The sequence below is a fragment of the Rhipicephalus microplus genome, chromosome 8 (assembly GCF_043290135.1).
Source record: "Rhipicephalus microplus isolate Deutch F79 chromosome 8, USDA_Rmic, whole genome shotgun sequence".
Classification (NCBI taxonomy): Eukaryota; Metazoa; Arthropoda; class Arachnida; order Ixodida; family Ixodidae; genus Rhipicephalus; species Rhipicephalus microplus.
The window spans coordinates 38,777,906-38,803,935 of record NC_134707.1 but is presented as its reverse complement, the minus strand read 5'-3'; the positions used below and the strand labels follow the sequence as shown (position 1 = coordinate 38,803,935).

The window sequence follows — 26,030 nt, the reverse complement described above, 5'->3', positions numbered from 1 at the left end:
CGCGTGCGGTAACGTCCCTTGATTTCAAGACTCACATGCACCTCCCTTGCTTTGTTTGCATAATCAAACGCCGCTGGACGAAGTAACTGCATCGCGTTTTGTGAAAAGCATTAGCAATGAAACACCACCCGACGAGTCTCCCACGTTTTACGTAGACACATATCTAAGCGTAACTGTATGCACATTTCGCCTTCCGGCATTATCAAAATGCTGCTGTGCATGGAATCTGCGAAATTGCGCACACGATTTCATTTGATTACTGCTGTTCTATATTTCTGCAAAATTTTTCCGCAGGCACAAAATCCGCTCCTGTGTTGTAATAAGATCATTGTAAGAAAGAAAACCTTGTACGTCTAGCTACAAGACACCCTTACGTTCACCAATATACCGTGTTCGCTTCCACCGGATTAGTTGAGTAGCAGCGCAGCTTCAATAAAATGTAAGATAACTGATCGCGTTACACAAAAGAAGACACTTGGGGCACATTTCCAATCATTGCATGCACCGAGTTTTGTGTAGTTTCATTGATGTGGTGCACCTATAGAGCCTGTTCACTTGCACCTTGCGAGATAGTGTATTGATTATTGCATAAGGCCATTGAGCAATTTCTTTTTTAGCTACGGTCATTGATGAAACACGAGCGCTTGGCTGGGAACAGAACACCCTGGCGTCTATTAAAACGTGGCATCACGTAAATGCTGTACCAGACGCCAGCGGAACTGTAACTTAGATGCAGAAAATCATTGGTTATCATCGTATGTTCTCGATGCCAGACGCATTGCGTACTACCTTGCTATTGTGGGCAGACACTTCTTTCTTTTCTTGCCGTTTCATTCGCTATCAAGTGTCCTCTACGCCTGCTTAAGTGCAGAATAAGGTAAATTCGTACCTGCGTCATCGTAATTTCTTGAGATAAGAGAATTCTTGGCTAAGAAACTGCGGAGCCCAGAGTAAGCTTTGTAAATACGGCCCAAGGTTTCCTGTAAACGTATACAGTTGATATTCGCTAAGATTTATGGCTGTCGTAGTTTCGGAAGCCGATGACATGTATGCGTATATAGCGGCAAATTGTTTTCCATTACTGATCCCTGACAACCTCTTAGGAACATATTTGTCCCCTCCCAGCCACACTACTACTTCGCTGAATCTGGGTTTTGCGACCGTTGAACCGACTCAGCGTGCTTTTCCCGAACTTGCTTGCTCTTTCTTTTCTGCCGTTCTGGTTGCCGGTGCCCTACCATTATTTCCGTTGGCCACTCCTTTGTTCACCTTCACTAGTGCTTCCTCGGCGGACTTGAGTTTTTCTCCCATAGCCCTCGTTTCCCCTTGCCCTGCCGCCAACACAGTATCCAGCTTGGTGTAATTCTCATCAGCAGTTCACCCTGAGCAACCATTCATTTTTGCATTTTTTCTTCGACCTCACACTGCCTACATTTGGCGTCAGCCTCCTCTCCATTTGAGTCTGCACTTGGGTCCATTTTCAAACCCACTCCGCATCCGGAAAATTTTACAGCCTTTTTAACCATGTCTTTTTGACACCAAATGTCCTTGTGAATTGTCCCACTTGATAATTACAAAACACGGTGAACGACGAACCCTGCCCTACGAAAAAAAGTCTAAGCTCTACTACGAAAATTTGCGTGCTTGGTGTACGTGCACTTCCCCCACGGGGTGGCAGGAGAAAAATCACAATCACACACACAAACAAGTAAATACCTGGTGACTAACCCACGAAAAAGGCGTACAATGTAATAAATGCTACAAAGATTGTAACTGCTGGCTTAATAACTATAAAAGCAAGCTTGAAACATGTAAAACCACTTATCTGCGTAGTCGATCGGGATCGCTCAAAAAACACGTCCATCCACCGTGCCAGTCTGAACTGAACCGAAGAAGCCGCTTTCAGGGGTGCAATTATGAAGCGGTAGGTGGCGTCGCGCTTGTGAGCGTTTTTTCACCGCCCCCATAAACATCTTAGTTGTTAGAACGCCAGCGCCGGCGGCGACGCCTGGCGGCACGCCTAAGTGGTGCCTCACGAGAAAGAAGTGGGTCTCTTTGGCGGGTAGTGATTGCCGTCAATTGTTGTTCCTCACGCAGGTTCCCAGTGCGCGGCACCGCGGGTTTCACGCCGGGGGCGCTCGTGGTAAGTCAAGCGTTGGCGACGCCGCCTTGGACGTGTTATTGTGCTTGCTATGTTGTTGAGCACTGCGTAATTTTGTGTAAGGCTGTTTTAGCGTCTTGATCACAATTGATGCATAATAATTCGGCTGACGATGTTGTCATTCTCAAAGTAGTTAAATAAATGTGTGATGTTTTGGTTTGTTCCGACCGTGTCTACCGTGTCCGTTCACTTCAAAAGCGTGCATGGTGGTGCTCTCCACTTCCAGACCCCACAAACTACATGGGAACACCTACCAGTGACTTTTCGCTCTAGACAAACTTCGTTTCTTCAAATTACTACTAGATGGCGTCAATTACTCGCGCAGCGCATACTGGTATGTTTTGTTAAATTGGCGACCTATGCATTTACGGCATAGAAGTGGTGCAGTAGACAAACCAAGATCACGAATGCGAATGCTTTTTCCTAAAAATATTTGCACAAGCGCAGGCATTGCCAAAAAGACCAAATATGGAAATCACCAGCCGTCGAGCCAGTGTCTGAAAATAAGGTAGTGAGACCAATGCGATCGAGAGCGCGGAAACATATTTTCGCAGAACCCTGTTTATTCCTTTTACGGACCACGTACTAGCCCAGTAAAACCAATGATCCGAAACACACAGAGCACTTCTAAAGGACTTTTCAGTAACTTTACCATTCGCAACACCACCCGTGCGATATTATCGAAAGAAAGGAGCAGAAAATCTTCTGACCCCTTTTTGCGCACGATGTCGAAAGAAGGGCTGTATTCGAAGAACTGCGACTATGGTGGACAAAGTGGCAGAAAAAAAAGCAGCAAACCAGCGCACCACTCTGGAACCAATGCCTTCTCTCATCGCGAAAGCAGGTTCTATCTTAATGTGCAAAAGCTGCTGCAGATCAAAGTCACCCTTCTAGGGACCACTGCCAGCGCAGTGAGAACGCTTGCAAGCATGATGTTACTTAAGAATTACCTACGCTCCACGATGTCCGAGGAACGCATTGTGTGCCTTGCACTTCTGCGCGCCCACAGAGATGTCTACATCAGCGTGTCGGAAATTATTGACCGCTTCGCTAAACTTCTTCGAATTAACTTTTTCCTTTGATACCAAGCAGGAAAGAAATAAGTGCAAGCGATCAAGAAAATAAACTGCCGTTCCAGAGTTCAAAGCAATAAGCCAGTAATCATGTCGGAGTAATAATGTTGATCATCTAATGAAGCCTTGAAGTTCTTGTACGTTTTAACAGTTGAAAGCAGCATCTCATATAAACATAGCAATACGAACATCAAGCGCACCTTAACAGCTAATCGACGACTTCACCTTGTTCGCTGAGAGGTCGGCATCCGCGGCGTTACCAATTACATTCAGCTATTAGACATCGTTTATGGCTTTCAATTATCATTTCTACTCCTCGATGCTTTTAAAACTATATTCGACTTCCCTGCTTTATTCAGTGCATAATTATGGTTCACGCTTTCAAAATACTTATGAAGTTCTTTCCTTATTTCTGCGCTATTTTTTTTCGTCTTTCTCTCCACTTGGTGTGTCCATGACAGCAGCTTCACCCAAGAACACCACAACTTCTGCGATTGCGCAGCATGTTTTTTTGCCTTATTATGTATATTAAGTATAGTGATTATTGCTTAGCTATCGGCACTGATTTCATATTTAAATGCACGTTTGAAAGTTCTTTGTAAGCATACTGCGCACTGTTTTTGGTGGACTACGGTCAGCCCGTATTTAAAATGTACTTTCCCATTCTTGTTTTTCTTATGTTGCAATAAGCATGCAACAAAGAATAACATTTTTGTAAAAGAATTCAAGATGAAGTAGCTTTCCAAGTCCTCGTTATTTGGTGCTCTTCATTCTTTTTTCTTATCAGGGTCTTCTTGAGTTGAAACTGGTACAGTTTTGAAGTTTAGGTCAAAAGTATAATATTTTCTCTTCCTTTTACAAAAAAAACACACGAGTTAGGTGATAACAACTATTCCAGGAAGTATTTTCCTGGCACGCCAAAATAATATTTTTTTCTAAAAACATTTTTTGTCATTCATGGTCGTGTGCAGCATTCAAGAAGTGATTTGCAGTATTATATACAAAGTGGCGCTCATAATGCAGCTGTTCTTCATGAACTTAGTGTTCCAAAAAATTAAATGAGGAGGCCGCGCTTCAAGGTTCACGATACTTTCACCTTAAAAATTACCGGACTGCTATGGCAGATTGTCATAAGCATTTTATTCATAACGGATGGTAACCCTTGCCCCAAATGCCGTTACCACGGCTAGTCGGACACCCAGGCACCACAAGAACGTCATGGTGAAACTTGCGATGAAACTAACACACACACAAAAACGTCGGTATACCTTAAGGGTCATGTATCATATAATTTTCTGCAGTGCTATACCAAATGTGCAATTTTAATCGGGCATACCACGCATATTTACAAAATTTGAAAAAACAAGGCGACTTTTCTCGTTACTTGACGACATTCACTAGAAAGTCAGTGGCAATTATGCCTGTATAACCCTCGTTTAGACAACAATCAATGTGTCGAGTGCACATCCACAAACATAAAATAAAGACGCCACTTGGCTGGGGCACCTGAAGCCAACCTTAAACGAAAACCATAGATCACTTTCTTGTATCATGTCACCGTTTTGCCTAACTCCACTGAATGTGCCTTGAAAGGCAAATTGGTATGCTGGGATATAGTCCCTTGAATACTGGCTAGTCTACCGTCCACATGGCGCGCCGTATGGGGAAAGGTTGACGCTTTCTAAATGACCCCGCAGGGGGCGCTTCGCCCTTTCGGAATGTCACCCGCTCATTGCTCTCGCCTGCTTGTTCACTGTGTTGTGCTGTGGTGCTGCAGGTCGTCCGTTGTGTTACTACGACAACAACTGTGACGACGTGTTTGCTGGACTATGTGGACCTCATCACGGGTGTTTTCTTTCCATTAAGATGTGAGGAACATGCTTTATATTGTGTTCTGTGCTTAGTCTTTTCGAGCTAACGAAATGTCTTCGCGAAAGCGTGAGAAGCGCGAAAGCACGTGTTTCGTATCAAGCTGTAACAGCGAATACCGCTCGTGCAAGACAAACTTCTCCCTTTATCATGCACCGAAAGAGCCAGAGAGACTGAAGCGATGGGCCCTAAACGTAAAGCGTGGTGACAAGACGCTGGACGACGCGTGCGTTGTTTGCGAGAGGCATTTTGAACTTTCGTTTATCGAGCGCACCTTCAAAATAGTCATTCAGGGCAAGGTGGGAGAGATTCCGAGGGAGGTACCTCTCCTTGCCAAGGAGGCTGTGCTGACTGTTTTTCCGGACGCTCCGCAATACTTGTCCAAGCCTGTGTCTCAGAAGAGAAAAGAGCACAACTTATGCGAGCAGGCTCCTCGGTCCCGACCACCACCAGCAAAAAGGCAGCGTCGTGATGCTTATGCGGTTTCATGTGATCATGTGGAGCTAGGAGAACGACAGGCCGGTAATTCTATGTTTTTAGAATGCGCTGAACTTAAAGTTGCACCTCTTTGGACCAAAGTTCACTTTAGTGATGCAAGAGACAGCATTACGTTTGCCGAGTGCTACAAAGCAACGATGGATTGTTGGACATTATTCATGTGTGTAGGTGTGTGGTGCTGGACTTTAGTGGCCCTGAAGATGGTGTAGCAGGAGCATTTGTTTATATCCGCGGGAAAAAGTTCCAAGAACAAAAGGTGCAGGCTGTAATAGAAGTTCAAGAACTAGTTAAAAAAAGGTCGCAAATTACAATTTGTGCCCGGGTAGTGGACTGAAGCTGCAGAGCAAATAATTTTCTAGTTTAATGGACATTATTTTGCTGCAAACTGTGCTGTTTTTTCTGAATCAATGTGCATAGCTTGTAAATACCTGCGAAAATTGACTCAGAACATGATGTCTCACAGAAAAAAAGGAAAGCAAGCTCGACTTCCACTAAAAAAATACTTGCTTCTAAGAGTCGTGCCGTGTGGCTGATGAAGAAAAAGATGGCAAAGCTGCAAAAAGAGCTAACAATGTTTTGTATCAAGAAGCTCGGATACCCCTCCTTGCTGGCAGATATCGTATTTTAACAGTAAAAACCTATTTAAAATTTTCTGAATCCACTTTAAGAAGGCGACAGTTTGTAGTCTTTGCTGAGCCTTGTGTCTTTTTCAATGAGCATTGGTCCCGTGTATATAAACCCCAAGTGTTATTTGTTAAAACACTTCTATGCTTTAAATGTTAATATATTCGAGATCATACCATCTATCAAACCAATCGGCCAAGTGCAAATAAAATTTGGCGATATCTTCCCCATGAACGCTAAAGACTTGCCCTCTAAATATTTGATTGGTTTATTAGAACAACACCTGTCTCAATCAGGTACTAATATAGTAATTGCAATGGATGTATCTAAGAGTGGCGAGAAGGCAGGTGTGAGTATTTTTTCTCTCTCATTATTCTGGTCATTTTCATTACGCCTCTCAGATTATACACCAATATTTGAAGCGGAATTAATGGCCGTTATACTAGCTATTTGTAAACTTCCTGCGACTCATTCAACAGCTGTGATAGTGTCTGACTCGTATTCCGTGTGTTCATTTTTATCGTCGTCGTCGACATCAGCAGTACTAGAAACTTTTAAATCATTAATCCCAGCAAACATTCGCGTAGTGCGAATGATATGGGTGCCAGGCCATCGTAGTATATTTATAAACTAGATGGCTGACACACTTGCGCGAACATCTCTTGATCTTCCGATTGTGCCAATCATGTCTCCTACAGCTTATGTAACAGCAGCGAGATTTAGAAAACTTTACCTTCTTGACGACTCATCAAAAATCATGATATTGAATCCAAATTTCTCGCACCTGCACTTCAAAAGGAACATTAAATGATGTCCCACGCGTAAATTGGAAGTCTTGATAACAAAATTACGTTGCCGTGTACCACCTCCTAATTTCTACTTAAACAGGTCTGGTCTGGTGCCATCCCCTCTGTGCTCAAGCTGTATCGAACCTGAACATATCGACCATTTTCTTATCACATGTCATCGTTTCTAAAATCAAAGAAAAAACTGCTTCGAAATTTTATTCAAAAAACTAGGAATATCACTTAATACTCCCAATATTTTGTCTTTTGGGGCCACTTCATTGGGACACAGCGACAGGAACACCTGCGGGGCTCTCTGCGAATTCATATATAACACAAAAAGATTACCTTGCTGAGTCAGCGATCAGCTCTCGAATTTTACTAGCCACACTACCACTTATTATTTAGCTGATACACTGCAATGCTTCAACTTTCAGGAGAATTTCATATAACGATTCCACCTCAGATATTCAACAAATTCTATTATTTCTCTCCCCCTTTTTTTCTTTTTTTTACATCGCGCCAAATTATATTTCACAGTCAAAACACAGTAATCATATTCCCCTGGTCTAGAAAATCTAAAGGTATTGACTTGCATTACCCACCGGCTTCTTGGCCAATCCCCCTTAGTGTGTGAGAGCCACAAAAGAAAGGAACAAGCAAGCAAGCAAGCAAGCAAGTGGAACAAATGAAAACAGACATACAACAACTGTCAACGACAGAGTTCAAGAACAGAATCAGGGGCCTTCCCTGTAAACAACAGCTTGCTGCTCGAACTGGCTTTGAAGCTGCAAAGCGAAGATCCACAAAAGGAATGCAGTATGCTGATGAATGGCTGATAGAATGCATCTTAATGCCAATGAGAAGTCCAAGGCTATATGAACACACAATACGACACAAGATACTCACTCTGCCGGGGCGGACATGCCTGCAAAAACGCATAATGAACTTCAGGACTGGATTTGGGTTCAACCCGAACATCTTCAGCGCCCTAGTTGAGTAGAACCAACAAATGGATAGTTATTCTTGTCATGGAGGCATTGTGTTCGACAAAATGAAGCTGTCTGAGCATGTAGATGTGAAATCAACTGGGAAGTTTTTTTCAGGCACTTATACATTAATGTTACAGGGGCATGCTTCACTGGCTTAATTTAATGCATCGCTTCCAGGTAAGCTGGAGGGCTTTGTGGATCTGGCACGATTCACATCTGAATCTCAGAAGAAGCAATTGTCTGATCACGGCATGGTGGTCTTGTTTCAGCCTTTTTCAGGGTAAAATATGACTGTTCTTTCTTTTTTTGCGTATCAAATATTACTTTAGAGAAATGAAGTATTTTCTGGGGTCTTTACTTAGGGAAATGGACTCAAGTGCTCGGAGTGTTTGCATAGCGAAGCAACGTCAAAGCGGATACATTGGCGAAAATGGTCGTGGAAGCACACATCCCCTGTGAAAAAGCCGGCCTACTTGTTGACTATGTTACCTGCGATGGAGCCAGCTGGAACAGGTCAACGTGGAAGCTCTTTAGCATAAGAGGTAACTTCTGAACTAAATTACAAAGTTGTTCTGGCAATATACAACATTTCCTTCTATTTTGTGTGCATTTACTCACGGGTGCAGCTACAAGCACGCGATGCAAGGCTCCACATCCAGCTGACGCAACTCGTCATATGCACTTCATGTCAGACTTCCCCCATCTTGTCAATAATGTCACAAACGCATTTGTGTCAAAAGAGTTAAACACTCCTGAAGGACGTGTGCACGTAGGCCTCATTGAGGAAGCCTGGAAAATGTAAAGCAAGAGTGTTTTACTTAAAGTGATGCCAAAGGTAACCAGCAGTCATATTCGTCCCAACTCTTTCGAAAAAATGAAGATTGCCCCAGCCTTTCAGATATTTGGTGATAAGATAATTAAGGGTATTTTAAATGCGAAGCATTTCTTAGTGAACTCCGGCGACTTTGAGCATATCTATCTATCTGTACATCTATCTATCTATCTATCTCTATATATATACATACATACATATATATATATATCCCTACGACTTTTACTCTCCTGGCGTTTCAATAATGGTGCCAATACCAAGCTTGGTATAGCATAACATGACTGTATGAAGAACATATCTGACTAGTCATAACATGAGACATCATGATATGGATGTGATAAATGACATGATTCATATTTTATGGTCTTGCAGCTATTGGGGTACTTTCGTTCACATGGCATGTTGCAAAACTGGTATGGTAAGACATGATTGCAAGGCGAACACAAGCGATAGACCCTAACATGAAAATGATGGCATGCGTGTCATGTAACAACGTGACTACATGCCAAGCTTATGATGCCCTTGAGGCCGTTTCGCTAGCGTCATATATACCGAAGTGGGTATTACGGTACGTGAATGGATGACAAAGGTATGTGATGGGTGCAAACATAATTATCATGATTTGATTGATATGTGGGGTTTATTGTCCCAAATCCACCATATGATTATGAGAAACGCCGTAGTGGAGGGCTGCGGAAATTTCGACCACCTGGAGTTCTAACGTGCAACCAAATCTGAGCACACGGGTCTACAACATTTCCGCCTCCATCGGAAAGGCAGCCACCGCAGCCGGGAATTGATCCCGCGACCTGCGGATCAGCAGCCGAGTACCTTAGCCACTAGACCACCACGGCGGGGACACATGATTATTATGATATGCGCGTCATGTACAAACATGACTACATGCCACGCTCATGATGCGCTGGCGGCCGTTTTGCTAGCTTCACATGAACAAAACTCGGTATACGCGACGCGAACCGACGTCATAGGTCAACGACACATCCAAACATAATAATCACGACATGCGTGTCATGTGACAACATGACTACATGCCACATTCATGATAGGCTCGCGGCCGTTTCGCTAGCTTCACATAGGCCAAATTCGGTAATACGTGATGTTAATGAATGACAAAGGTATGTGGCTCGTGCAAACATGATAACCATGTGATGCGTGTCATGTGAGAACATGACTACAAGCCACAATCAAGGCGCCAATACATTTCGACCGGACGCGGTGCGCATGCTCACCAGCGTTCATTTTGTCGCGCCACACCGGCGTTGCCACGCCAGGCACCGGTCCTGCTATATGCTCGCAGGCACGCGCCGCGCAGCGTTTCTTTGACGTATGCGCGTTTCAGCGTGTCCGGCGTCCCTCCTTCTCGAAAAGACTGAGACTAGCCCCCGTATTCACAAACGCTCCTCGACTCAACTTTCACCCTTCACTTGACAAGAGTTGCGCACTGCGCCGCTGCTCGGCTGAAAATGACGCTGCGTTACTCAAGAATAGCAGAAGATTATCACTGATATGCAGTGACTTTGCCTGCCTAGAGAAGGCGCTCCCACCGGCTTTCTCACCGGCTTTCCTTCGATGGAGTGGTAGAGGTCGGACGTGTTTTTGGAGAGCTCCGGAATGACAGCTACAGATAAGTGTTTTTGCATGTTTCCAGCTTGCCTCTATATGTAGCGTTATGAGAACGTAAGGCGCTAGCGTAAAGCTTGATTAGGTCTAGTACGGTGTACGTTCTTTTTTTTTAGTATTTTGTACTGTGTCTTTTTTTCTCCAGCCACCACGTGGCTGAAGCCTGCGCGTAGACCGACCACGTGCATGCGCAGGTGCTGTGAAGTGTAGCGTATTTATTTATTATTGTGGTTCTTTTTGGCTTAGACCAGTGTATTTTAGTACAGTTTTCTAACACGTGGGCATCGGTAAACTGAGCTAGCCATGGTCAAAAAGACCGTAAAGTGTTCAGAGTGCGGGGTAGGGTGGAAGGTGGAAATTAGTGCGGAGGAGAAAGCAGAAGATGACGCCAAGTGTAGACAGTGCGAGTTCGAGGAGAAAATGAAAAATATGATGGCGGCCCAGAGTGGGCTCATGGAGAAAATCGCAGAGCTGGAGAATGCATTGGCGAAGGAGCGAGAGAAAACGTCAGCCATGGAAGAAAGGCTCCGGGCAGCCGAGAAGGGCCTATCGAAGGTCGTGCAAGGGAACGAAGACGCAGGTGACGGCGGAAGCATTATGGCGACGACCCCCCGTGCGGGAGAGATGAAGGAAACAGGCATGACAAAGGCAGATACATTGGCCACAGGGCCCAGCTACCGGGAAGTAGTTTTGAGGGAGGGAGGGAGCAAACCAGCAGCCGTGACTCACGCTAGTCACCTAGTCAGCAGCCAGGTGCAGGTTTCAGAAGGAATGTCTGAACAGGTCATCATCGCCGGTGACTCAAATTTAGTCCGATGCGCAGCGGCAATCAAAGAAAGGGTGAAAGGCGACAAGAGAGTTGCGATAGGGACGTTCCCAGGACAAACGCTGGGGACAGTAATGAGTCAAGCGGGTGAACAACTCGCAGCTAAAGCTAACAATCGTAACCTCGTTGTAATTGCGGGAGGGTTAAATGACGTCCTGAAAAAAGAATCGTCAGGACTAGCGACGACCTTGGCGCAAGGGGTGGATGACATGCGCACCGTGTCTCCCCAGGTGCAAATTGTAGTATGCACAGTACCGGAAGTACCAGTACGCAACGTCAACCTGCAAAGAGCGGTTGTCGACGCAAACAAAGAGATATGGCGAATTAGTCGAGAGAAGGGTTTCGAGGTAGTGGATTTAAACAGGGAAGTGCACAGGTGGGGTGGATTCCAAAGAGACAAGATTCATTTCGATAAGAGGCTTAGACACGAGGTGGGCTGGCGACTGGCAGGACGCGCAGTAGCTTTTTTGGGGGGCTCACGGGCCCTTCGGAGTCCGGGGTAGCTCGTAACAGGGAAAACAACCAGGAGAACGCTTTGACAGGTAGAATTGCGAAAAACCAGAAAAAAGGTAAAAGAAAAAGGAAAAAGGCGCGTGTTGCAATTAGTTACATAAACATGCAGGGTGGCAGAAAGAAGGCAAAATGGTTAGAGATTGAGGAGCAGTTAAACAAAGAACAGATAGGCGTGTATGCGGTTACAGAAACACACCTTAGAGACTTGGAAGAGCCACCACATATTAAAAATTATGTTTGGGAAGGGTGTAACAGGACCATATCGGAAAGGAAAGGTGGGGGTGTAGGAATGCTAATTCACCGCGGAGCCAAATGGGTTAGAGTGAAACAGACGTGTTCAGAGCACCTCTGGGTTCTGGGCACAGTAGGTGGAAAGGAAACGTGGCTAGGGGTAGCCTACTTGTGGACGGGGAATAACTGCAGAGAAAAGAATCAGGAGATAGTGAATTGCATGAGTGCGGATATTAAGGAATTTGGTAATGGGGCCGAAATCATCCTTCTAGGGGACATGAATGCCCACATACATGACCTTGACGGATATTCAGACACCAATGGGAAGTTATTACTAGATCTTTGCGAGCAACATAGTCTGGAGATAGTTAACACGGGGCCTAAATGTGACGGCCAGATTACATGGGAAGTCGGAAACAAGCAATCAAGTATTGATTATTGTCTCATGACTGAAGGAACTTACCACAAACTGACAGAAATGAGGATAGACGAGGAAGGCATTAACAGCTTGGGTAGTGATCATAAACGAATAACATTACAAATGGGATACGAAACTGAAAATATGAGCATGGAATCAAAGTCTGGCAGCTCGTATTTAAATGACAAACAAATAATAAATATAGCCGCAAGAGTCGAGGAAGAAGTAGGCGAAATACCAGGCAAGGACTGAAGTATAGTGAGCTGTTACATCTAATGACGAAGGAGATAGGGAAAGAGAAGAAAACTGTTTGCTGGAAAGGAAAAAGGAAGCCAAAAAGTTGGTGGAACAAGGAAATCCGGGAGGCGATCGAGAAGCGACGCGAAGCATCACGGGAGCATAGAAAGGCAAAAAAGGAGACGCGGCCGCAGGACGAAGTCAAAAAAAATATGGGAAATATAGAGAAAAAATCCCTTGTACAGAAATTGGTAGAGGCAAAAATTAAAGGTGAAAGTGAACGCTGGATGACAGAGATACAGGAAAAAAAGGAGGCCGCGCCTAGGATTTTTTGGAGCCACATAAAGGCGCTAGGTAGGAAGTCTGTCACAACGCAACAACATATTCTAGATGAAGGAGGAAATCAATTGGAAGGGTACGAAGCGCTAGGTTACATCCAAAAGGTAACAGCCGATTCGTTTCAAAAGAGCGTCCAGGGGATCTCCCCGGTGAGTAAAAGTGTGGCGGAGAAAGCAACAGAGGAAGAGCTAGTACTTGATAATTTCAACTGGAAAAAGGCCGAAGGAAAAATTCCAAAGCGCACTGCCGCTGGTTTAGATGGGATTCCCGTTAGCCTCATTAACGAACTAGGACATAACACTAAAGAAGCATTGTTAAAAGCAGTAGAAAAAAGCTTAAAGGACGGACAAATACCGGACAGTTGGCGACAAAGTAGAATGAACTTAATCTATAAAGGCAAGGGAGAAAAGGACAAGATTCGCTCGTATAGACCACTAACCATTACATCGGTACTATACAGGATGGCGATGCAAGCAGTAAAAATGAAAATAGAAACATGGGCCGAACATAACGATATTTTGGGAGAACTTCAGAACGGATTTCGAGTCGACAGGCGGTTAGACGATAACCTGTTTGTTCTCACTCAGTGTATAGAAATATCTAAAATAGAGAATAGGCCCTTGTACGTGGCTTTTCTAGACATCACTGGGGCATACGACAACGTTAATCAGGAAATTTTGTGGGATATATTGAAAGGAATGGGCATGGGCGACGACTGTATACAGCTTTTGAGGGAGATATACCGAGAAAATACAGTTTGCATAGAGTGGGAAGGAATGCGTAGCAAAGAGAACGTTGAGGTTAGCAGGGGTCTGAGACAGGGATGTCCTTTGTCCCCGCTGTTATTCATGCTGTACATTGTGAGTATGGAAAAAGCGCTAGAACGTAGCAACATTGGTTTTAATCTGTCACACAAACAGGGCGGCATGATGATTGAGCAGAAGCTTCCAGGTTTATTTTATGCGGACGATATCGTCTTATTTGCGGACAGTCGAGATGATATACAGCAGCTGGCGAATATATGCGGAAGGGAAGGTGAAGCTCTTGGACTAGGATTCAGTGTAACGAAGTGTGGATTGATGGTATTCAATGATCCCTGTGATCAGACGGTGTCCATACAAGGCCAAGAAATACCGAGGGTAAGTGAATACAAGTACCTTGGAGTATGGGTAAATGAGAGTGATAGATACATGGAGGTACAGGAAAAAGCCTCGGCAGCAAAAGGAAAGAGGAATGCGGCAATAATGAAGCACAGAGCGTTGTGGGGATACAATAGGTATGAGGTGCTTCGAGGTCTGTGGAAGGGTGTAATGGTTCCAGTGCTTACTTTTGGGAACTCAGTGGTGTGCATGAGGGCAGAGGTGCAATCGGGAATGGATGTAAATCAAAGGACTGTGGGACGCCTCGCGTTGGGTGCTCACGGGAAGACGACAAACGAGGCTGTAAAGGGCGATATGGGGTGGGCAGGTTTTGAGGCGAGGGAAGCGCAGAGCAAAATAAGGTTCGAAGAAAGGCTAAGAAATATGAAGGAGAGTAGATGGGCAGAGAAGGTGTTCCGTTATTTGTATAGGAAGAGCGTGGACACACAGTGGAGAAAAAGAACTAGAAGACTCACTAGTAAGTATACGGCTGGTATTGTAAGCCATATGTCAACAAAGAGCGTTAAGGGAAAAGTCAGGGAGGCGGAGAGGATTTACTGGATGGCATCTATGGAGAAAAGACTGGCTTTGAGTAACTACCGAAAGGGCAAAAATGAAATAAGGAGGGAGGCATTTTACGATAATTCAAGGGGAAGCGCTTTACTGTTTGAAGCGAGATCGGGTTGCCTTAGAACGTGTAGTTATAAAGCAAGATTCAGTAAAGAAGAAGAACAATGCACATGCTGCGGGAAAGATAAGGAAACGGCGGAGCATGTTCCGATTGAATGTGGAGATATCCACCCAGGTGTACGTTTGGGCACGAGCCTACAGGAAGCCTTGGGTTTTAGGGACAACAATGGAAAGCTGAACACGCCTGCGATTGAAATAAGTAAGAGACGGTTAGAGTATTGGTGGCAGAAAATTAGAGAGAAAGGACAAAAATAAATATTGGAAAAATAAAATATGAACAGTGTGCCGTAAACGGCAGAGAACTTAAGCTGAAAATTTACCTTTTTTCCATTAAGATAGAATTTATCGAAGTAGAGGCATTAGGCCAACATAAAAAAAGAAAAAAGGTTTTTTTTTTGTCGAGCCTGGTGGCATACTTGTCACCACCCCGTTATAAAGGGGACGCTCATAGCATCCATTCAAGTGAAGGTGCAGCGTTGGGCGAAGGGGCGTTCTAGAATACGGCGGTCAGTATTGTCTGGGTAGCGCATCAGCGCGAAATGCAGCATGTTGCATTTTGCGCCGGTTGTCATCGAGCCGCGCCAACGGACGCTGGTCGCGCCGGTCACGCCTAGCGTCGAACTATAGAGTGCTCATATTTTGCTAACGTAGCACTGCTGTGCCCAGCGTGCGCGCATGTCAACAATACATTGGGGTATATTGGGCCCATCATTATGCTCTCGCGGCCGTTTTGCTAGCTCCACATATACCACATTTGGTGTTACGGGACGTCAATGAATGACGAAAGTATATGACTGGTGGAGACATGATAATCTTCACACACGTGTCATGTAAGAACATGACAACACACCACGCTCATAACGTGCTCGCGGTCGTTTCACTAGTTCCACATACACTAAACTTGGTATCACGTGACATGAATAGATGACTAAGGTAAACTACACATCAAAACATGATAATCATGACACGCAAGTCATATACGGCATTATTTACCTCCACCTCGACACGTTGGGCTGATTTTAAAAAGACATATCAACATTTCTCATTCGTGCTTCGCATATCATCGATTCGCACTCTATGTTGGTTCTGCCAATTTTTTTCTGTATCGCTCTCATTTGGAAAAAAACTTATAATTTTGAGGAACCAACAGTGACTTTCGTTAAAAAAATGAACAAACTGATAACAATAATGACTGCTCGAATCCCAAAAGCAGATTTGTCCATGCTATCCCCAAACTAAATGTTCCTGAAGGAGTTTCTGCAATATCTGACAAAATGGGAAGAACACGCAAAGACCACAGTTGGTGGCTTCATAGGTGCAACTACTGCGGAGGGTCTCTGAGTGACCATTGAAAACTCATTGAACTTAGTCTCGTACCTTAAGAACATCGGTTTCAAGTACACACTCACAGCAAATTTGAGTCACGACAGACTTGAGAATCTGTTTGGGATTGTCAGACAGTCTGCGGGAACCAATGACTGTCCAACTGCAGCACAATTTTTAGTGATAGTTAGTTCACTGGCATTTTACAACATTGTAAAACCACATAAATTAGGAAATTGTGCCCCAGAAGTTATCACTGCTCTGGCTTCACTTCCTGAGGTACAGACGGAAAGCAAGATTGCTGTACTCGGTAATTTGTTTGATGGAGGAATGTTTGGTGATGCTGAAAATGCACTGGAAGGTTTAGCTTTGCGCAGTATCAGTTCATCAGACTATTCATCTTCTTTGATGGCAAAAAGCCATGGAATGCTTATTTATTATGTGGCAGGGTACACGGTAAAAAAGATCCTAAGGAAGACTTCCTGTAATGAGTGTATAATGCTGCTCTCTGTGGAAAACGCGATGCTCTGGAAAATGATGATGCTTCTGAATTCACATCAAATTTTGACAATGGAGGTTTATGTACACTTCAGGCACTCTTAAGGATATTATAGCTGTCCTTGAGAACAGCTTCACGACATTTTTCAGCGTAAATAAGCTACACTAGCAAAGCGTTTTTGACTTTACCGATTTTATTATGCAGGTACAGGTGCCTGCACTAGCCTGCACAGAGCATGCACAGCAAATTACTTCCCTAATAGTAAAATTTTACATTCTTTTAAGGCTGCGCTTTTTTGTGAAGGCCTTAAACAATGAGAAAACAGCAAAAAAGAGCAACAAAAGCATTTGAAATTGCAAAAAATGCAAATAATTTTTCTACCTGTGCAATTTTTTGCGTTTATTTGCTTTCATAGCCACTTTTGTTCCCGCGCTTTAGTTTGTTTTGATGCTCGTGCCATTAATTTTTATAAAAAAAAGTTAACTGGCTCTTTCAGTGTCAACTGGTTCCATGCCACCTGAGAAACAACCTACACACAGTACCATGCATTCCTTTGATAAATGAGCCTGGGCAAAGCAAGCCTTTGCGATAGAAAACGTGTGAGAACGTGTTAATCGAACCACTTAGTATTTGCCAAGGGCGAAATTGCGCTGCAGGAAAAGAAATAATCCAAGAAATTGTCAAGCTGAACGCGCGCCCGCCCTTCGGTGACACGTAGCTGGTCGGCGGAGCGCCGCTCCCCAGCATTGATGGATGGATGAATGGATATGGCTGTACCGATTACATCGGGCGGTGACTAGGGCCACCATGCCGTAATACTTATTGAAACAAAAACAAGATTTATTTTTTCCTTTAAATAGTGAGGTTAAGGATTCTTCCTTTGCAGAGAAGGGTTTAATTTTCACTCGTGCCTTGACTTTAGCCACCAATCAGATAACCTCCTTCTAGTTAATTCTACCCGCTTAAAGTCTATTTTGCCCTCCCTGCCCCTAAACCCTAGTGCTTTGAAAAACTGTGCGCCATCATCCTGAACGATAGGGTGAAGCCCTTTACAGAACATTATCAAATGTTCGGCAGTTTCTTCTTCCTCTCCACACGCACTGCATACCGTGTCTACCTCTTCGTATTTGGCCCGATTTGTTTCGGTTCGCATGAGGACTGCTCGAAGCGCCACCACCCGTGTCATTCGATAAGCGTGCTCTCTCTCCACGGTGGAAGGCAGACTAGCCAGTACTCTAGGGACCCTAGCTGGGATTAACATTTATTGCATTCAAACCTTTATACTTTGGAGCCAGTCAGTTAGACATGGCCACTGTGCCACTGTGTCCGCGCTGCAATAAGTTATTCAGGCAAGCGGAAGAATACGTAGCTACTAGCACCGCAGGAAGAATACAATTTTTTATCCCCCTTCTTCTTTCTAGCTTTTATCTCTGGCTCTTCTGATTCATTTGCCCTTCTCACTTTTTTATGTAGGTTACGTCTGGTCCTTCTTTCATTTCTGTTTTTGTTTGAAAGCACTGTATTTCAGTATTATTTACAAGGTACAGTGTGACCAATCCCCTCGTCGATATGAGCCAAGGTCTCGTACTGGCAGACTTGGTGGTTTAGGTTGTCTTCGAGGGACTATTGGGCAGCTGCCCACTCGTGATAAGTTCACGTGCTACGTGACACCACACAGGCTCATAAAAGAGTGTGCCGAACTCGCCGCTATGGCTACAGATGATGCTGACTGACACACCCACGTTTCAATTGACATATATACCCAATGAAGTGGCTGGGAGGATAGCCACCATGGTGGATCAGTGGTAGAGCATCGAACGAGTTCTTCAAAGGTGGCAGGCTGGGTTCCTGTCCTAGGCAAGTTATCTTTTCACCCACTTTTCTTTCTTCACATTTACCTTACAATTCAGTCTGACTACCTCTCCTAGATGGCTTCGGTGTTAGTAAACAAACTGGCTCGCGCCGAACGGCCTACCCTAGCAGACTTCCGGTTCGCCACTTCTGGTAATGCTTCTTCAATGGTCCCGGCTGTGTTTTCGTGGTATGTATGAGTTTGCTGCTCTATTATTTATCGCGCATTTCTTAGGATATATTTTGTGCCACGTCTAGCGGTCACATTAAGAACTCGATGTAGTGCACGGCAGTTGCAGGTGTGGGCATTGCTGCAGGTAACACGGTTCGCGTGGCTGAAGGGAGCCCCACTAAATATCCGCCGTGGCGTTCCAATGAGCGCAGCCCTCTCAACCGTGTTACCCCTGGCAGTGGCCGCGCCTGCAGGAGCAGCTTGTCAGCGAACTTAATGGGGCCAGCTGGTTCGGCATGTTGATGTGGGTGTGCCTTGAAGACGCGGACAGAGAAATTGACAGCGCACACCTGCGTTTTCCTTTTCCGCGTCTTCAAAGCGCACCCACATCGTCTTCATGCAGGAGAGGAATTGCCTGACCCGTAGTGAAGTTGTTCAATTCATCTATTCGACTATAACTGAAAACCTTCCTTCTGTCAAACCCCGAACATATTTGTGTTTTTGTTCAAGCACACAACCTCAAGATAAAACGCTTATTTTCGTGCCTGTGTCACGCCAGGCACTCTTTATAAAGATTATTGGCGTTACGAATTCCTCGCAATTCGAAGTGTTCGTGTGGCCGAGAAAATATAAAAAGTACTGGTTGTGTGATGACATCAACCGAGGCTTGGTCACGCGAACTATTATGGTTTACTCACAAGTAAGCTATTCATAAATCAAACTTTAAAGTTGAACCCACCTAAGCCATGTTCACACCGAAACATAAATGAGCTAAAATGCAGCGATAATAATTAGCGGAAAAAGACAGGTGATTAGTCACTTCCTAGCACGGATGAGTGCCTACTCACTGGCGTCACCTTCAAAAAAATTAAATCATATGCAACGACAACGAAACGTGGACACCACGACGTATACAGTGCGGCGATTCATCTAGAGCTTGACTACTTTGTGCCCCATGTTGGTTCAAACAGTGTGTATCGTTATTATTGTTCAAGCTATACGAGCAACACCTTTGCAATACATTTTTAGTATTCGCTTTCACGTTTTGTTACCCATTTAATACGTCAGTACACGTATCAGCCACGAGCGGAAGATGACAGCGACTGATGTGTTCCCGGTGACCGGGACCTTCGACCAATCTAGAGTTTGAGTATCGTCTCTGTGCCATTAATGTGCAGCCAGCTTTACATTGCCTTTAATGAAGTAAGAAGAACAAGCCTACGCGCTCTTAACGGGAATTCAGTTTTCTCTCGTGATCAAAACAGAACGTCTTGACTAGCACATAAAACGAGTTCAGGCTTTCAGACTGCATCCTGGCACAATAAAGTTGTGCCCGGGTTGCGAGCGCTCCATCGGAATAATTTTATCCGCATAAAATATCGAAACACAAGCAGCCGCAGCCAACAACAAACGCTAAAATCACGCAAGAACAAGCTAAACCGAATGTTTCCGGGGGTGGTTTTCTGGTGAACGCACAATGTTGCCAGATAGATAGATAGATAGATAAATAGATAGATAGATAGATAGATAGATAGATAGATAGATAGATAGATAGATAGATAGATAGATAGATAGATAGATAGATAGATAGATAGATAGATAGATAGATAGATAGATAGATAGATAGATAGATAGATAGACAGACAGACAGACAGACAGACAGACAGACAGATAGATAGATAGATAGATAGATAGATAGATAGATAGATAGATAGATAGATAGATAGATAGATAGATAGATAGATAGATAGATAGATAGATAGATAGATAGATAGATAGATAGATAGATAGATAGATAGATAGATAGATAGATAGATAGATAGATAGATAGATAGATAGATAGATAGATAGATAGATAGATAGATAGATAGATAGATAGATATGTCGGGTTTAACGTCCCAAAACATCAAAATGATTATGAGAGACGCTGTAGTGGAGGGCTCCGGAAATTTCGACCCTTTACACTCTAAAAAAAAGGGAGCGAGAATGGAGAAACGGGCTCCGTTCCTCCTTCGGCGCAGCGACTTCCTCCCTTTCGGGCGCTTTACCCGTCGCGCCCTCTCGCGGCAAGGACCAAAGGAGCAACGTTCCTCCTTCAGCGTTCAAGTTACTCCTCAATCACGGGGGTCTTGCTCGCGCGCATGCGCACGCCAAGCCTATAGCCGGCCGCGGCCATTCTCGAGCGATTGCTTTTACCTAAGATTGTTGTAAGCAATGCAGGAGTGACGTTTTCTTTTGTTTTATTAGTATAGAGTAAAAGCCTCTCTTTTTTGATCGTCAGGCACTCGCACGATGCTCCGCACACTTCCATGTGTGTCTCGTGTTGTTTCATACTACCAATTTGTCACGAATACAAGGAGCTCTGCTTCCCAAGCAGTCTTGCTTTATCGATTACCTTAGAGTGTAAAAAAAATAATGATTTTTTTCGGTGTCGACATACTTGGTAAGCCCTCGCATTTTTAGTTTCGCACGGCACCAACAGCACTCATGAATTCAACGAGGCGCGTAAAAAAGCATCACACTTATTTTTTGAATAGTGTAGGAAACCTGATACCACTCTACAGTCCATGCGTGAAAGTACGATCATATACAATTGATAGAGTTATACGTGCCACTACCACCATATGGATGTTCTTTGCAGTTTACCCCCATTCGAATACGGCCGCCGTGGCCGGAAGTCGAACCTGCGGCCATCAGCATAGTCACACGACACCCAATAAGGCTAGGCTACCACGGCAGGTGAAAGCACAAAGGGAAGCAGGCTGCGAAGTTTCACCGAACGTTTATTCGCCAGACTAGATTACAACCATCAGAAACTTATTAAACATCATCATAACTAAACTTTTTTGTGAAAAGTGAACCAAGGACTTCTGTAGGTTAAACCAAATTCTCAATCGCATTTGTTTTGAATTGCCCATGCCAGCACTGCTTGAGAAGTAGGAAGGAATTATGCACGCGAGCAGTATGTCTTTCTCGTCCATGATTCTCCTTTGTCGTGAGAAACTCAACACAAAATGCACTTCTAGTAGCAACTGTGCACAGCAAGTAAGTACTAACGCTCACTCACCTTTGTGAAAAAAGTATTCCGAATCTAGAGTAATAACCACCACAGCCACAGCGCTTACAACAAAATTGTGGCACGCACTATGATTGCAAGTTTACACGCAAGGCCAATCGCGAGACGCGTCTGAAGCAGAAACGCATGCAGGCACAACATTCTATAAAGTTACAGTAAACTTGCGCACTGCAGCGATAGGTCCTCCACTCAAGTATGAGAGCTGCTGCGACGCCAACAGCCACTGTCATAGCTCACGAAAAAATACCGTCGGATGCGAGGTCATCGCTTATTTATCTCGCAAGACCCGCGTTGTAACGTACGTATACACTGCTAGGACGGTCGTTACCGCATCAAAAACATTGTCATTGAAGGGCTAGTGGTGTACTATATCCATGGCTAACGGTCACACTTGTGGTACGCACGTAAAAAGAATATAAGCAAACGTTAAGACGAAACAACTAAACGAGGTCGACGTGACCACAGAACACCTACCACGACGGAGACAAAGTTAGGTCTGCATGCTGCGCCCTCTCCAAGTAACAAGAAGAAAAAAAACGTGACCTCCGAAATGGCTAACGCGCGGCAAGTGTTTGCACTCTCAGAGGCTTCAAGAAAAAAAAGTAACTGTGGCAGTGGTCGACAGATGGCGCAGCGTTCGAAACGCCGTGGGCATTTCAAGTACGGCTTGGGGCATCCGCCTTCGTGAAAACCTGATAAGCTCTAGTAATTATTCCTTTCATTATTGTGCAACCATTGATTAACTAGGGTTTCCCTAAGCATCAGATACAATATATTTACGTGTGCGCATGTTGTGGTATTGATAAAAAACGTAAAAAAAGTGTAAGAAAACCTACTTGTAACCTGTGCCACTCAGGTCAGTTGAAATTCATCGCTATATAAGCTGGCGCGCTTTCATAGTAGAGTGTGAGTAAACACGTTATAGTCTGGACACTCTGCGTTCGGCTTCGGTGGGAGACGGACGTGTGATGGCTCGCTCCGTGCGAGGTGCTTCGGCGGCCGCTGCTGGCCGCGGTATTAGGTTCCCTTCTGCACCATCTGATTACCGGTTTGTGTTGCCTACATTGCCGTCGGGTGACAGTATGGAAGAGTGTGTGTTTGTGCACGGGGATTTGGAAAAAAGACCATACCGGTTGGAAGACTTTCGGGCCCTGTTGGAAGAAGTGGGAATCATCAAGGCGATCATTGGCATTGGAGCCTTCCAGATGAATCACATGTGGCTGGCGAAGATGCGAAGCAAGGACGACAAAGAAGCATTACTCAAAACAGGTGGACTCCAAGTCAAGGGTGGCCTCTGTGCTATCATCGACCCTATCCAACATGATGTAACCGTGAAAATCCACTGGGTTGATTTTGCGGTCTCGAATGAGAGCAATCGACAAGCGTTAGGTGAGTTTGGTGAAGTTCTGGAAGCTTCCAACGACAACTGGACCGTCGCTGGCTTTGAACACGCGATATCAACGACGAAAGTGATGCGACTGAAACTGAAGGAAGGCGTGGTGCTAGAAGACTTGCCGCACCTTTTTAAGATTGGAGGGGGCACCGTCCTTCTTGTGGCCTCGAGTCGGGCACCGCTTTGCCTAAGGTGTCACATGCAAGGACATATACGACGAGACTGCCAGACTCCCCGCTGTGGTGTATGCATAGTTTGGTCATGAAAGTCAAGATTGCGTCAGGAGTTATGCCAGAGTTACGAAGACCGTGCTGCCAACAGACGACGCCCAAGATAATCTAATGGACGCCGAAGAGGCTGAGAAGTTGGCCCCTGGCAGCAACGCCGTGGGACCCGACGCCGCGGTTCAGGCAACTGGAGAAGAGACAGGCGACGCGACAACGCAAGATGGCAAAGACTCAACGAAAGAATCCGAGGAGTTGGCCGCAACAGACGGCCAGCAGGACATTCAAGAATCGATGGAGGAAGATATGGGTACCAGTGGCGAGATCGCTACGCCAGAAGCCGGCACAAAGTCTGCGGAAACGACCACGGGACGCGGCAAGCGTTACCGAGTGGAGAGCACGGAACGCAACCTGAAACGCCCGGAGCGTCTGTGGCATCGCGTCACGGGCGCTAGGAGTAAAAAATATGCCCTCGAAACCCGGTCGGCGTCATCGTCGCCGGTTCGGGGACACGATCTAGACGCGTAAGACCCCGGTTTTTCCACTGCACGGTATACGAGACACGGTAAGCGCAGCATTGTAGTTTTCATCGTTGTCATCAACATGGCTAGCATGACTGCGCCTTTACGCATTGGTACGCTGAATGTACGTGGTCTAGGAACGCGTCGCAAACAGTACCAGTTGAAACGCTTGATGCAAGAAAAAGACCTTGACTTGCTCGCGGTCCAGGAGACTAAAGTTAGTACTGAGGACGCGACTGATAGCTTGGTAGCAGAATTTTCATTGGGGTACAATGCGTGTGTGAGCTATGCAGTGGGAGCATCAGCCGGATGTATTATTTTTGTCAAGAACTCTCTTGGTATTGTAGTGGAAGAGGTCAAAAGTTGCCTACATGGGCGTTTTGTTTTGTGTGACTTTTGTTACGGGATCACTAAATTTAGAGTTATCTGTGTATATGCACCTACAAATTCGAGAGACAGATGTTTGTTTTTTCGGGAAATGCAAGCGTACTTTGAATGTCAGAAATGTGTGGTTCTGTTGGGTGACTTCAATTGTGTTTTGACCCAAGAATATTGCACGTATACTGCTAAATTAGGTGATGAAAGCGTTGGGTTGCTTAGAGACAGCCTTAATAAGTACATTTTACATGACGTAGCTCTGTTTGCGATGGGTGGCAGTCGCCAGCACTTCACACATTTTCAAGGTTTGAGTCACGCACGACTAGATCGAGCATATGTTTGTTCTGAGATAGTACCTTTATGTCAGAACTATGACGTTTATGCTGTTTCCTTCAGTGATCATTGCTTAGTTTTGTTTGAGATAGGTAGAAAGTGCAAAAAGAAGTTTGTATGGGAAACATGGAAACTGAATACTAAGATAATTACGCACGAAGGGTTTGTAGATAAGACAAAGAAGGAAATCGAGAATTTTTTCGAAAACGCAGAAAGGAGTGCCACGGAAAGATGGGAATTATTTAAGCAAAAGATAAAAATGAATGCAATAGAGTGTGGTTGCTACATGCAGTACCAAGCTCGAAAACAGGAACGTGAGCTACGGGCAGAGCTAAATGATTTGGTGAATAATGAAGCAGAAAACCCGGGCTTATTCACACATCAACTGCAGGTTGTCAAAAACAAAATTGAATGTCTTGAAGAAGAAAAATATAAAGGCGCAATTATACGAGCAAGAGCTGAGAGATACCTCGTAGGTGAAGCCCCGACAAAGCGAGCCTTGTCAGATGGAAAGGCATATGCTCGAGCTCACGACATACTAGAGATAGAATGGAATGGTAAAATATTGTTACGAGGTTGGTTGCTTCTGAGCGAGATGTATTTGCAGAGTAAAAACTACAGGCAAGAGACACAATGGCTGATTGGCCCAGTCGCGCGCCTGTCAGTCGCACCTCTTCCTTTTCTTCCTCTCCGTAGCAGGACCCCCGGGCGTTGGAGCGCCGTCTCGGCGAGAGTCCGGAGAAGTGCGACAGAAGTAGGGTTTCAAGCGCGAAACATGGACAATGTCAACTAGTGACGAACTTGGTGACGTATTGGAGTGCAATGGCGCTATCTCGTAGGTTACGTCGCTAACTTGACGTAAGACTAGGTAGGGTCCGGCGTATCGGGACAAAAGTTTTTCGGAGAGACCTACACGGCGACACGGTGACCAGAGGAGCACGTGGTCACCTGGGGCAAACGTTATATTTCGATGCCGGTGGTCGTAGCGGGCTTTTTGCATATCCTGTGACCTGGTGAGGCGAGACTGGGCAACTTGACGAGCCATGTGAGCCCGATCAATGGCTTCGCGCGCGTACTCGGAAGGAGATGGCACGAGAGGCAAGGTTGTTTCAAATGGCAATATGGGGTCGCGACCATATAAAAGATAAAAAGGCGAGAATCCCGCAGTGTCATGTCGAGAGGAGTTATATGCGAAGGTCACATAGGCCAACGTTGTATCCCAGTCTCGATGATCATCGGAGACGTACATCGAAAGCATCTCTGTGAGCGTGCGGTTGAGACGTTCAGTTAGGCCATTAGTTTGTGGGTGGTAGGCGGTAGATAGCTTATGGGCTGTAGCACACGATCGAAGGAGGTCATCGACAACTTTGGACAGGAAAGAGCGGCCGCGGT

At 45.0% G+C, this 26,030-nt stretch overlaps 2 pseudogenes; both read left to right on the top strand.

Annotated features, from left to right (window-relative positions):
* Nucleotides 1-8,022: 8,022 nt before the first annotated feature.
* LOC142768244 (uncharacterized) lies at nucleotides 8,023-9,151 on the top strand (annotated as a pseudogene).
* Nucleotides 9,152-15,945: 6,794 nt separating this feature from the next.
* LOC142768243 (uncharacterized) lies at nucleotides 15,946-17,041 on the top strand (annotated as a pseudogene).
* Nucleotides 17,042-26,030: the final 8,989 nt, after the last annotated feature.